The sequence below is a fragment of the Rhipicephalus microplus genome, chromosome 1 (genome assembly GCF_043290135.1).
Source record: "Rhipicephalus microplus isolate Deutch F79 chromosome 1, USDA_Rmic, whole genome shotgun sequence".
NCBI classification, from domain to species: domain Eukaryota; kingdom Metazoa; phylum Arthropoda; class Arachnida; order Ixodida; family Ixodidae; genus Rhipicephalus; species Rhipicephalus microplus.
In genome coordinates, this window is record NC_134700.1 from 41,298,581 (window position 1) to 41,312,169 (window position 13,589).

At 45.1% G+C, this 13,589-nt stretch overlaps 1 pseudogene; it reads left to right on the forward strand.

Moving 5' to 3' along the window:
* Window positions 1-1,136: 1,136 nt before the first annotated feature.
* On the forward strand, window positions 1,137-3,653 carry LOC142765266 (uncharacterized; annotated as a pseudogene).
* Window positions 3,654-13,589: the final 9,936 nt, after the last annotated feature.

The window sequence follows — 13,589 nt, forward strand, 5'->3', positions numbered from 1 at the left end:
TAACGCCACCAAGCCTTAATACTTAGTGAGCCAAAAGTAAATTTTTTTTCCTTTCAAAAGTGAGGTTTAGGACTCGTACTTTGCAGTGAAGGGTTTATTTTCACTCGTGCCTTGACTTTAGCTGCCAATCAGATAGCCTCCTTCTAGTTATTTCTACCCGCTTAAAGTCTTCTTTGCCCTCCCTGTCTCCAACGCCCAGTGCTTTAAAAAAACTCTTCGCCATCATCCTGAACTATAGGGTAAAACCTTTTACAGAACATTATCAAGTGTTCGGCAGTTTTCTCTTCCTTTCCGCACGCACTGCATACCCTGTCTACCCAACACCACTGAGACTGACTCAAGGCCGGGGGCTCCCGTGGGGCCGTGAATATACGTCATCAGTAAGGGGCCCAGTCACACGTCTCCGCTAGATGGCGTTGGTCCCCTGAGCAGCGGGGCCTCGGCAGCCTCGGCGTGGCGGGCACGTTTGGACGCGCTGTGAGCGTTCGTGGAGCGGATGCACGTTGCTGCTTGGATATTCGTTTCTGTGCGTAGTTAGGCAACGGCGAGTGACCTAAGTGTTTATCGCGTGTTATGTGGGGCGAACAGGCTCGTGCAGAGTTAGAATCAGTGCCGAAATGCCAGGAAAGTGTTGTGTGCCACGGTGCAACACAATTACAAGACAGGCCCCAAGGTGCACGTATTTTTGATCCCTCAGGCCGACGAAGCAAGGCAAGCGTGGATACGTGCCATTCCACGTGAAAACCTGGTCGTGTCAGCGAATGCCAGGGTAAGAATTTTTGAATGCTTTAAATTTTCTCATGCAGGTTGGTCCTACCGTTGCCTGGCGAGCCTTGTAGTTTGTAGCATGTTACGCCTAAACGCTTCACGCAAAGGCCTGAATATACTGTTGCTGCTTCGAGGTAGCCGTACTGATTCTAGGATATGTTTCTTTTGTTTAGGTGTGCGAACGTCACTTTAAAGCCGAAGACATCGATCGAAAAACAAGCTATATTGACCAAGCCACCAGCCGCACAGTTACTGCACTGCTCTCACGTTTGCGGCTTCGAGCTGAGGCAGTACCGCCGGTATTCCCTGATTTCCCAAGCTACCTGTCTATAAAAAGCTCTAGAAGAGAGGACCCAGATAGCAAGCGAATGCGCTTAGAGGCCGCTTCCCTTGAGAAAGTGCTCGCCGAGTCAATTCTCACTGCCAAAAAAGAGGAAGAAGCAGAAAAGCTTTGCGATTGGAAAGATGTCGCAAACTTTGTTCGAGGCAAGAAGCTGACAATTTCGCATGTCATCGAATGCAGTGACCACGTCATTTTGGCTCACATTTGCAATGATGACGCTCCTTTGATTAAGTACTCTGTTGTCGTAAAAACTGACCTAACTCTTACGGTAAACGTCGCAAAAGTATCAGTGAAGCAGCTCGGGTCCAAAACGGTAGTTCCGTCCGTGATCGACAGCAAACGACGGCTGCTGGAATTGCTGGAAGGAATCGAGGGTTTCGACAGTGCCTAGAGGTCAAGCTCTGAAAACTCAACCGCAGACATCTTCGAGACTGTCGCTTCTCTTCTGAACGAAATATACACAGCACAAGAAAGCGATAACACCCCGATCATTCAACTGCTCACTGAGAAAGTGAAGTTAATGTCAACAAAAAAACAACGACGGCACTACTTTGTAGAATTTATGGTGTACTGCTGCATACTATTTACTATACCGCCTCACGCGTACAAGTACATGCGCAGTCACGGGAGCATCATCATGCCACACCCAAGAACCATTAAGTCAATATGTTCGTCTTTCGGAATGAACCCCCAACTAGAGCATCAAGACAATACATTCCTCCGCTACACGGCCAAATAGATATTCGAGTTGAATGAGCAGCAACGCTACGTGACTTTGATGGTGGACGAAATTCATCTAAAGCCATTTTTTGACTATAAGGGAGGCAACATCGCTGGTATCACGTTGAACAACGCAGAAGCAGCAAATAGTGCATTTGTATTTATGGTACACAGCCTCATGTGTAAGTTTGAGGAGGTAGCGCACATTGTTCCCGTTTAAAAGGCTAATGGAGAATTTCTGCACAACATTTTAGGAGACGTCATTCGTGGCTTAGAAAAAATTGGATACAAAGTAATGTGTGTCGTGACCGACAACAACGCCGTGAATCGAAGCGCAATGGTGCCGTTTAGGTATTCGGTGAGCAAGGCCGCTCAAGCCGTTTAAAAAAATCACTGGCAAATGATTTCGTGTGTCCGCCCCCATCAGATCCCCACAGGCCGTTGTTCTTCGTCATCGACCCAGTGCATTTACTGAAGTGCGTGCGCAGCAACTGGTTAAAACTAAATGACCAGTGTTTCTGGTTACCTCAGTTCGAACCAAGCACAACGGGGCAGCGGCGCATGCAGTATGCGTATTTCAAGACAGTTAAAGACGCATATAAATTAGAGAGTGAGCAGTTACTCCGGTACGGCTACACTTTGTCCAGAAAAGCTGTTTTCCCAATGGACATTGAGAAACAGGATGTTAAACCTGCTTTGCAGGTATTCAGCGAGTACGGACCGAATGCACTTCGAGTCATTGGAGCCAAACACAACCTGAAGCACTACGAAGAAACCGCCAGTTTAATTGATGTAATAGTGAGATGGTGGAAGGTTGTCAACGTAAAGACTCCTTTCAAAGGACTGAGACTAAGGGATGACTTGCAAAAGCCAGTCTACCCTTCTCCATTCGACCCCAAGGTTTCCTTCTTGAACGTTTTTTGGACTGGTTGGAGGAGTGGAAGGAAAGGAGAGCGGATGCCTGTAAGTTGTCTGATGAGACAGATGGGGCTCTTATTCAGACGACTCGGTCGTTCATTGAAATCTGCGCATATTGCTTTGAGGAGCTCAAGATGTCCTTTGTGCTTCTTGGGAAGTTCCAAACAGACCTTCTGGGAGAATGTTAGGTTGTTACCGATGACTGGCTGGCTCGCAGTATCATTTGTCTGTAAGACAGATTTACGAGTGCGAGAACAAGTTGCGACTGCAAACCACACTACCACAAATCAGCACGGCGTCCGCAATCGACAACGACCAAAATGAAAATTGGGAAGAGCTCCAAACGCAGGCAGCAGTGCGACGTGGAAAATTCAACGTTGTTGTAACCCAGGAGGCGCTATCAAAACTGAAGCATGTCATTCCAGTGGTTACTTATGTTCCTGGTTACTCGGTGCACATCGCTCTGAAGAGGTTAAAATGTGAAAAATGCAGAGAGATCCTCTCAATTGACAAGACGTTCGCAGTTTCTCCGGAAAATCGCATGTACAGTCTTGTCAAAGAAATTGACAGGGGAGGGCTTGTTTACCCAGCAATGCCAGCTGTGAATGCGGTGGCTCATAATTACGTTGTTGTGGAAGAGCTTTCGCAATGTGCCGAATTTTAGAAAGTTCAAAACCAACGTCAAGTGGCCACAGAACTAACACTGCAACTGCTCAGCGACGAGGAGCCTTCAGATTTCGACGTCTGTGAAAAGGGACACGCAAGTGAAGTGGTGCTCAAATATATATTGTGGTGCAGCACGAACATTCTGCTGAAGAACTTTTGCCGGCGATTGAACAACAAAGTTTCGGACCCGGACAACAAGTCTAAGAAGCGGAAGTTGCAAACTCTAAGAAATAAATGAATAAAATGGCGAAGGGTGTAAATAGCAGTGGTCTCTTCTGTCTTTTCCTTCCTAATTTTATTCAGTATATTACACGTGTAGTACTTATATTTAGGAGCACGTTAAAGAACCCCAGGTGGTCAAAATTTCCGGAGCCCTCCACTACGGCGTCTCTCATAATCATATCTTGGTTATGGGACGTTAAACCCCAGATATTGTTATATTAGTATATTACACGTGTAGCAGCAAAAAACGTCAGCCAAGCGTACATCTTATGCCCTCCGTAATGCCCTCCGGCGCCCTGAGGGTGTTTCAATGAACAATATAAGGACTTCTGTTCAAGCGTTTCCCCGCTTCCGTCAGCCCCATCCCGGCTACGTCACAGAGGCAGCCCCCCGGCCTGGAAAGAATTTGCTCTAGGTGGTGTTGGTCTACCCCTTCGTATTTGGCCCTGGTCATATATATATATATATATATATATATATATATATATATATATATATATATATTCTCATGACAAGTGTGTGTCGTGAGAATGCCTTCTATGAAGTAGAGCGTATTTATTGTGAGGAAGTGTTAAGCGTTTTTAAAGAGCTTGGACGTGGACTTAACTTCACTACCGAGGTACCCACAGAGACTTCTCTTCAGTTTTCAGACCTCAAGCTATTGTGGGACAGTGAGCACGTTTTTTGGTATTACCATCCTCGTGTGAAAAGGGGGCTGTTGCCGTATGATTCTGCGCACTCTAAGATAGTTAAAATAGGAATCGCTTCACTTTGCCTTGAACCTTCGTTGAAGAAGTCGTGTTCACACCACATGCATACTAGTTTTTATTATGAGATCAGCCGAATGACGGCGGCGGGCTTCCCTTCGTCGGTCATAAACGCGGTCGCCGAGTCACTAATGCAGAAGATGAAACGTGGAACACAAAGAGATGAAGCTGCTTGGGATCCATTGGGTTCCAAGCCACAAGTCTGCCGTACTTGCACGAGCTCTCTCATAACCTTAAGAAGGTCGCTGTGGTGTCGCTGTGGTCTTTACGGTGCCAGAGAAGCTAGCCAAGTTGTGTCCGCGCATTTGCAATGGCAAGAGACGCGGTTGCCGAAAAAAAAACAAACATGATAAAGCCTTTGTCAAGTGTTCCATGGGAGTTGTATACTCCATTTCTTTATCTTATGGAAATGTGTATATCGGCGTAACCAAGAGATGCCTAAATGACTGACTTAGGGAGCGTTTGCTAAAAATTGAGAGAAACGAGGATAAGTACGGACATCTTGGGGCACTTACCGCCGAATGTGGGTGTGAACCACGATTCACAGACACGCAGGTTCTCGAAAGAAGCTTCAATTTATCTGCACGTTCTGTTGTAAGCATATTTTATAGACAAAAATAAGGAAATCTGTGCTAGCAAGCCGTCTTTGGTGATCATAAACAGGAAATATATTTTCTCGACGCGAGGATTTAGTGCTTCTAGCTGGTGTTTCCTCCTTTTCGTATTTTTTCTTATTGTTCTTTTTTGTGTGTTGGTGCTATATTCATCGCGATTGCCTGACGCGGTTGTGGTTGCGCGATTGTTAAAGGCTTATCACATGCACAGCTTTGTTCTTTGTTGGCTTTGTGCACTCTGTTGTCCGTATATAAGAAGGTCCTTTCGGTGCAATAAACAGTTGGTAGTGAGCGCTGTATGCTGCGTGTGTTACTCGGGTGGTTGTGTGAGTGATTGTGTGAGTGTTTGCGAAAGTCGAGGTTGCGCTAATTATCTTACAATAAGAAGAGATGAGCTCTTGGTTGGTTGGAAGTACCAGCACGTGTTAAAGTACGAAGACCAAAAAGCAGGCGTGATAATAAAAAAGCCGTAGCAAAACCGCCTATTGAGACATTTTCGCACTAGTACCTTCCCGTTTATGTCAAAACGGGCTACTTGAAGTTGAACGTGCAGCCCTACATACCCGACCTACAGCATCGCTCCAAGTACCAACGTAATGTTCATGGCTTCCACAGCTGTTGCGGCCATCCACCAACCTATGCTAAGTTTTATTGAAATGAACTCTGAAGATAACTGTGTGAAACCCCTCAATGGTGCGAATTGCGACTTTTGGCATCTAATGTCTACCCGGTCCTGTTCCTCATCAAGAAGAGTACAAATGCTTTATTTATCCCAAGAGGAAAATGTGTGGTGGCGGAGTGTCAGCGGAGCCTACCCAGCGTAGGTCTCCGCTACTCTCTTCGCCCAATCTAGGACCTATTTCTGGACCTCGGTCGCCGAGCTGCACATAGCAGCCTGGACTCCTTCTTACTACTAATGTGTAGAGAGTTAGGTGGTGGGTTTCTTTCGAGTACCCCCTATAAAATATTATCATCAAACGCCGGAAGAAGAAAAAAAAGACTGCTGCCTGGAGCGAGCGCGCGCTACTTCACTTCTTCTAATAAACCGTATTCGTTCGAAGCAGTCCCTGGTCTCGATCGTCTTAATAATGGTGCCGTGAACCAGGATACCACCTCCTCGCCGGCAAGAAAGGTCAACCTGCCACAGAGCAGCAGAGAAGAAAACGGCGGAGGAGCAGAGAATCGACCTGGATGGAGCGACGAGACCACGGTGGACAGTACGAGCATCAGAACGAACGATTGACAAGTAAGGAGTAATTGTTGACCGCCTCAATATGAGCAAAGAAGTGATAACGAAGAAAAGGAAAGCGCTTCACTCCCAGATCGTGCGACTGATTAACGCAGCCGAGCAGCAAATTAATGATTGAGCTAACCGGGAGCAGCTGCTTACAAAGCAGGCGCCGATTAAAGCAATAAGCGACAGTCTCAAGAGCGTGAACGAGCAAATGGAAACGTTTCTAATAGAAGACAATGCCGAAGTTGAATTCGAAAGCGTCATAGAGTACGACATGAACTTAACGACGATCTTATTTGCATTAGAAATAAGACTTCGACAGCCTGAACAATCAGATTCAAGCAATAGGACACGGCAGGTGACGCCCTCAAGCACAGGACAAGAAGCAATCGAACTAGTTAAGCTACCAAAGCTTGAAATGATAAAGTTTGAGCAAAAAAACTTTAGAGTGGAACCGCTTTTGGTCTCAGTACGTGTAGGCAGTTCACCTGAGACCGAACATAAGCAAGGGACAGAAGTTCAATTACTTGTTAGCATCACTAACCGGAAAAGCTGCGGCTGCTATTGAAGGGCTTCAGTACTCGGCAGAGGAAAATTATGGTAATGCAATCAAAATACTGCAAAAAATGTTCGTCAATGGAGAACAATTCATTGAAATGCACATGAATGAGCTCTTGAGTTTGGAGAAAGTGAGGTCTGTTCAAGATACCAATGACTTAAATAGGCAAGTGCAGAGAGTGCGAGTTAACATATTGGCACTCAAGTCACTAAATGTGGAAACCGAGAGCTATGCGACGATGTTCTTACCGGTATTGAAAAGAGAAATTCCACCAGAATTATCTGTGCAATTCAAGTCAAAAGAGGCTATGAGAAACAGCTCAGCTTCAGAAAATGGCGAGCAAAACAACGCAACGGGAAAAGCGTGCGAGGAAAAGCTGGACAGGCTTATGTTATTCTTATGAGAGCAAGCGGCTTTTCGTGAAGAAATCCAACGTGAACAAGAGAGGATAACTGCAAAACCAAGAGAGAACCGCGGACAGATGCGCACAACTTCAAGCTTTTATAGCTCGGCGGACAGAATATGCTTATTCTGCAAGCAGAAAACCCACGCAACTGAAAACTGTCGTAGGAGCATTCTAATGAATGAAAAGAAATCTATGCTTACCGCGAATAGAGCATGCTTCAGATGCATGCGACCAAACCACACTGCACGCATTTGCAAGGCCCAAGTAAAATGCAAGCAATGCAAGGGACGACATGCCACGTCAGTATGTAGAACGGTTATGCAGAAAACAAGGGCAAAGCTGGTCTCAACAGCGCAAGCCGAAGCGACGACGTCTACGCTACAAGCAACCGAAAATATCAAGCATAAGTTTGTGCTTTTGCAGACGGCTGTAGCGTGCGTAGAAGGAGAAACATGTGGCCGACAATGCCGTTTGTTATTAGACAGCGGAAGTCAACGTTCATTTATTGAAGTGGGATTAGCGAAAGAAATAGGTGCGAAGGTGTTGCGACAGGAAAGGCTGACGATTGGTTCATTTGGAGGAGACGAAAAGGTCAAACCAATGAACGTAATGCAAGTGACTGTAGGATCACGAGAAACAAGCACGACAACATTGATTGAAGCGTTACAAGTCGACATTATCTCGCACAGTTGTATACCCACTCCAACTAAGAAACTCAGCGAGAAAGTGAACCAGCTAAATATGCAAGTGGCTGATCACAGGAACAAGACGACTGCAACAAATTCTGTAGAACTACTGATCGGCTCAGACTATTATTGGGAATTCTTTACTGGTATAACTCAAAGAATCAAGGACAGACTGATGGCTGTAGAAACTATACTGGGATGGGTACTGCAAGGGCCGTCAGAGCAAAGCAAGACAAAACTAACGCATAATCAAGCAGTCATGGTTCTGAAGGTCGAAGCTGCGGAGACAGAACTCCAGCAAGAGCTACAGAAGTTCTGGAGCCTGATGTCAAAGGGGATAACAAGAAATAGTTTGGATAACACCGGAGATGAAGTGGTCGAAGAATTCGAGCACAAGATTGTACAACAAAACGGTCGCTATCAAATCAGCTTGCCATGGAAACAGGACGCAAACTTGGAAAGCAAGAAGGAAATTGCGATAAAAAGACTACAGCAACTCACTAAAAGGCTGCAAAAAAACAAAGACATGCTGTATCGCTACGACAAAGCTATATCAGAGTATATGCCATTAGGAGTCGCAGAGGAGGTCCAAGAGCCATCAGAACAGCCACATCACCATCACATCACTTTAATACCTTAAAGACCCCCATGTAGGGGGTATTACATAAGGGGTGGGTTACAGGTAAATGTACACAGGTTTTCAAATGGAAATGTGCGTCGTGACCTTCTCTTTAAATGTTGATGGACACGTGATAGCTGGAGCGTCACAGGGAAGGCCATTCCAGTCCACTGCTACACGGGGGAAAAAGAGGCAGAAAAAGTAGTAGTGCGAGCATGTGGACGGGCAATTTGAAACGCGTGGGCAGTGCGGTGAGATATGCGTGCCGGTGAGACGATGTAGGGTGCTTGATTAAGAGGGCTGTGAAAGAACTTGTGTAGCAAACAAAGGCTGGTAATGCGGCGGCGCACTGAAAGATTCAAAAGACCAGTTTCACGTTTAAGGGATGATATGCTTATGTTATATGAATATGAAGAATGTATGAACCTAGTGACGCGGTTTTTCACAGACTCTAATTCATTTATCAAGTATACCTGGTGCGGGCTCCATATGGGAGCTGCATATTGTAGTTTAGTTCGGATTAAAGATTTATAGGCGAGAAGTTTGATGTCAGGTGGGGCATGACGCAAATGACGCTTCAAAAAACCCAGACTTCGGTTCGCTGATGATATGACGTTCGTGATATGCATGTGCCATGAAAGATCACTGGATAAGGTGACGCCTAGGTATTTATAGGATTTAATTTGTTCAAGAGTAGAGTTAGCTATTACGTAAGAAAAATGCAAGGGATTATGCTGGCGTTGAAAAGAAACGAGTTTGCATTTAAAGGGGTTAAGCTCCATCAATCACAGCCAAATGCACTTTGCTACTACATGCCACATCATGCGATCATTAGAGAGGACCGAGCCACAACAAAGGTTCGAGTAGTGTTTGACGCCTTATCACATTCTCGAAAAGGCATGTCTTTAAACGAGAACCTAGAGGCAGGACCCAATTTGAATGAGGGCATGCTATTGTTGCTCATTAATTTCCGAAAACAAAAGGTGGCGTTAGTTGGAGATGTTGAAAAGGCATTTCTACAAATCTCTATACATGAAGAGGATAGAGATGCAATGAGATTTCTGTGGTGGAAGCATGACGCTGAAAGAAGGTTTATGAATGAAGTGCAAAAATGGCGCATGACAAGAGTAACGTTCGGAACAACACCAAGCACGTTTATACTGGCAGATACAATTAAACACCAATTAAAACAAGTGGAAGACCAGTTTCCTGGTACGACAAGGACACTGCAGAAAGCGATCTACGTGGTTGGTGTTATTCTGGGAGCAGCAACGCTTGATGAAGCAGGTAAGTTGTACAAAGAGGCAAAGCAAGTGTTCAGAGAAGCAGCGATGAATTTGAGAAAATGGACATCCAATGAAGAGCGATTAAACAAAATAATTGATGAAAACGAAAGAGACGATTTACACATAAATATTCGATCTAGAGGATTTACAATGTTTCTGGGCTTGATATGGAAACACTCTAAGGACATGATTTGCTTCCCTATGGAAAAGTGGAATTTATTAACAGATACAACGCACTTGACAAAAAGGGCTGTGTTACAAACCACAGCGAAGATATTTGACCATATCGTTTTGTTGTCGCCATTCACAGTACGATCGAAAATAGGACTGCAGAAACTGTGGAAAATGAACGTCACGTGGGACGAAGAGCTGCCTAAAGATGAATGCGACAAATGGAAGAACCTTATGTCTGAAGCGCAGGACTTTCGAGCTCTAGAAATCCCACGATGCTACGCAAGAAGAGTCAACCAGTACAAGCATACAAGCTGCATGTATTTGCCGACGCGAGCCCATTAGCATACGAAGCGGCAGCATACTTGATAGCAGTATACCACGATGGAAGCAAAAAATCAAGGCCGGTAACAGCAAAAAGCCGCGTAGCTCCAAATAAAAAGCTGACATTTGCGCGACTTGAACTGATGGCAGCAGTGGTAGCATCAAGATTATGCGACTACATCAAAGGTCACTTCAACGAAAGTTTTCAGGAAATACACTGCTGGACGGAATCGATGATTGTGCTGCACTGAATCAAGGGAACAAGCAAAAGAGATCCGTTTGTTGCAACAGAATCGCAGAAATCAGAGAAAAAACACTTCAAGCAAGCTGGTCATTCGTTCAAAGTGACGATGACCCTGCTGACCTACTTACACGAGGAATAAGCGCAAAGGCATTGATAACGTCAAAGTTATGGTGGAACGATCCCGAATAGATAACATCGCTGGAAAAGAACTTAGTAAGCATAACTGGCGTAAATAGAGACGTGGAAGACCAGCATAAAACACAATGTCACCAATGCAGGGAAGAGCTGAAATTGCGCCAATCTTGGAAATCGAAAGGTATTCATCATGCGGACAGCTTATAAGAGTGACAGCATGGGTGTTCAGATTTATAAACAACATAAGAAAGGAAAATCACAAAGGGCCGTTGACAGGAAAAGAGGTAACAAAGGCAGAGAAATACTGGATAAGACAGACCCAAATATCACTGAAACAAACAAAGGGTGAGGCCTATTCAAACAATCGAACATTTGTAATTAATGGACACGAAGTCTACCTTGATGACGATGGAATCATCAGACAGAAAGGACGATTCCAGTGCAGCCAAGAATTCAACATGCACATAATAGTAATTCCAAAGGATGAGCATATCACGGAACTGCTAATATTTCACGTGCATAAAATGGTATCACACGGAGGAGTTCAAGTGACGCTAGCGCAACTTCGAACTAAGTTCTGGATATTGCAGGGTAGACATGCAAAGAGTTCTAAACAAATGTGTCGTCTGCAAGAGGCATAACTCCAGACCGGCGACTCAAGACATGCCTCCGATTCCGGGAGACAGAGTCACTGAAGCAGAGCCATTTAAAGTTACGGGAGTTGACTTCACAGGACCTCTTTACGCAGAAGACAAGTACCAGATTGTGAAGCGATATGTACTGATATTCACCTGCGCGGTAACAAAAGGAGTACCCTTGGAAGGTACCAATGATTTGTCATCGTCAAGTTTTTTACAAGCATTCCGACGATTTACAGCTCGACGGGGAATACCAGCTGTAATATACTCGGACAACGCCAAAACACTTATAAAAGCTGGAAAAGAAATCAACAGAATGCTCGAAACAATTAAAAAAGAGGTCTTAAAGAATTACTGCAGTGGCCAACAAATTCAATAGAAAACGATAGCCGAGTGCGCGCCATGGTGGGGAGGATTACGAGCGCCTCATAAGAAGCTTGAAGACGTCGATGCAAAAAATAATATAGAAAAGCGCAGCTTCGGTAGAGGAGCTACGAACTATTGTAGCAGAAGTTGAAGGAGCACTCAACAATCGGCCTTTGACTTACGTATATGGAGAACCTGACGATCCAATGCCACTAACGCCGGCAGACATTATAGGTGAACGGCGACAGCTTCAAGACGGACAAACAAGACTGTACAACGGTGACATTGAATACGCATAGCGCCGCAGATGCAAACTCATGCGCGCTTGGTGGAAAAGATGACATCAAGAACATATCAAGGAAATAGGACCTATGGTCAAAGTCAAGACACGGCAAGCAAAACCAGTCTCACAGGGTGACTGCGTGTTGGTTGAGGACAAGGCTCCAAGAACATTTTAGAAAATGTGCTGGATGGAAAAACTCTACCCTGGGCGAGACGGAAAAACAAGAGCTTGTGTCCTTCGCGCAGGCAAAAAAGACCTTCTAAGAAGATCGGTGAACCACACATACCCAATGGAAAGTTGTTTCAAATAGCCCGCGAGAGCTTATCACATTTCAACTTGGGCGGGCGGGAGCCTATAAAATATCATCATCAAAGGCCGGAAGAAGAAGAAAGAAGACTGCTGCCTGGAGCGAGCACGCGCTAATTTACTTCTAATAAACCGTATTCGTTCGAAGCAGTCCCTGGTCTCGATCGTCTTAATACCCCCCCCCCCCCCCCAAAGAAAAAAAGAAAAATAAATATAACACTTATGAATGATGATGAAATAAACAGTTATTTTTCCAAAACTCTGAAGGTAACAGAAAACATTTCATTCAAGGAAACGCTGAAACGCCAAACGTTTGGTCAGAATGCTTCATTCGCGTACGTGTGACGCAATGGGACAGCGCCACAAAGCTTGGCGGTGCCCGTACGTACCACACAGTGGGCGGGTGGCAGCGCTGTGCGCCCCAACAGCGAAAGCAACAGTCCGTGTTCTCCGCCATTAAAAACATGCAGGTACGCGGATCTGAATTCCCGATCGAGGAGGAAGACCCACAAGTATGACACCTGCGCACGTAACCCACCTGCTGGCATAAATAGCCTCTGTCGAAGCGATGGGTATAACAGCAAGTTCGACAGCGTCTGAAGCATCGAATGACTGATGCAGCTCATTGGCGCTCGTCAAGAGAACAAAAATCACTATAACGGGTCCTAAGAAGTGTCCCGAAAATAAATATTGTTCAGGTCTTGCAGTACACAAAGGAATTATTTACACACAAAATGGGGACAGAAATTCTACAATGCAATGTCAGGAGACTACTCTGAAACCCCGATGAAGTCTAAGAACTTTCACTGCAACATTTGACGAAAGGGATGTCTGTGTAAGAAATATTTGAAATCCAAGAACACGATCTCTCTTCACCACTATGTTATTGTCTGAAAGGATCGGGATGATGCTGCTGCGTCATCTTGTCGCGTAGCAAGGCATGTTAACTAAGCAATTGCATGCTCACCCTTACCACTGAAACTGTGCCCTGAGGCAGTCGCTGCCCGAGCTGTCCTCTTCATAAAACTCATCACAATTTCCTCTCTCTACACAACCTCACTTCATCAGGTCCACACACAAAAATTCCAGGTCTTAATAAATGAGCTTCAAGTACCTTATCTGGTTTTTGGGCACTTTATAGCACATAGTGTTGATCGGGTCATTCTCGTTCTGTTGCACGACGACGTCTAATCGAACAAAATTATTTCTTCTCCGGCACGTGTCCTCTGAGTCGTGAGCAGCCAACTCAATGTAGGGAGGGGAACAGCGCAAAAACGCGATGAAGAAAGATTGAACACACGACACAAGCACTTG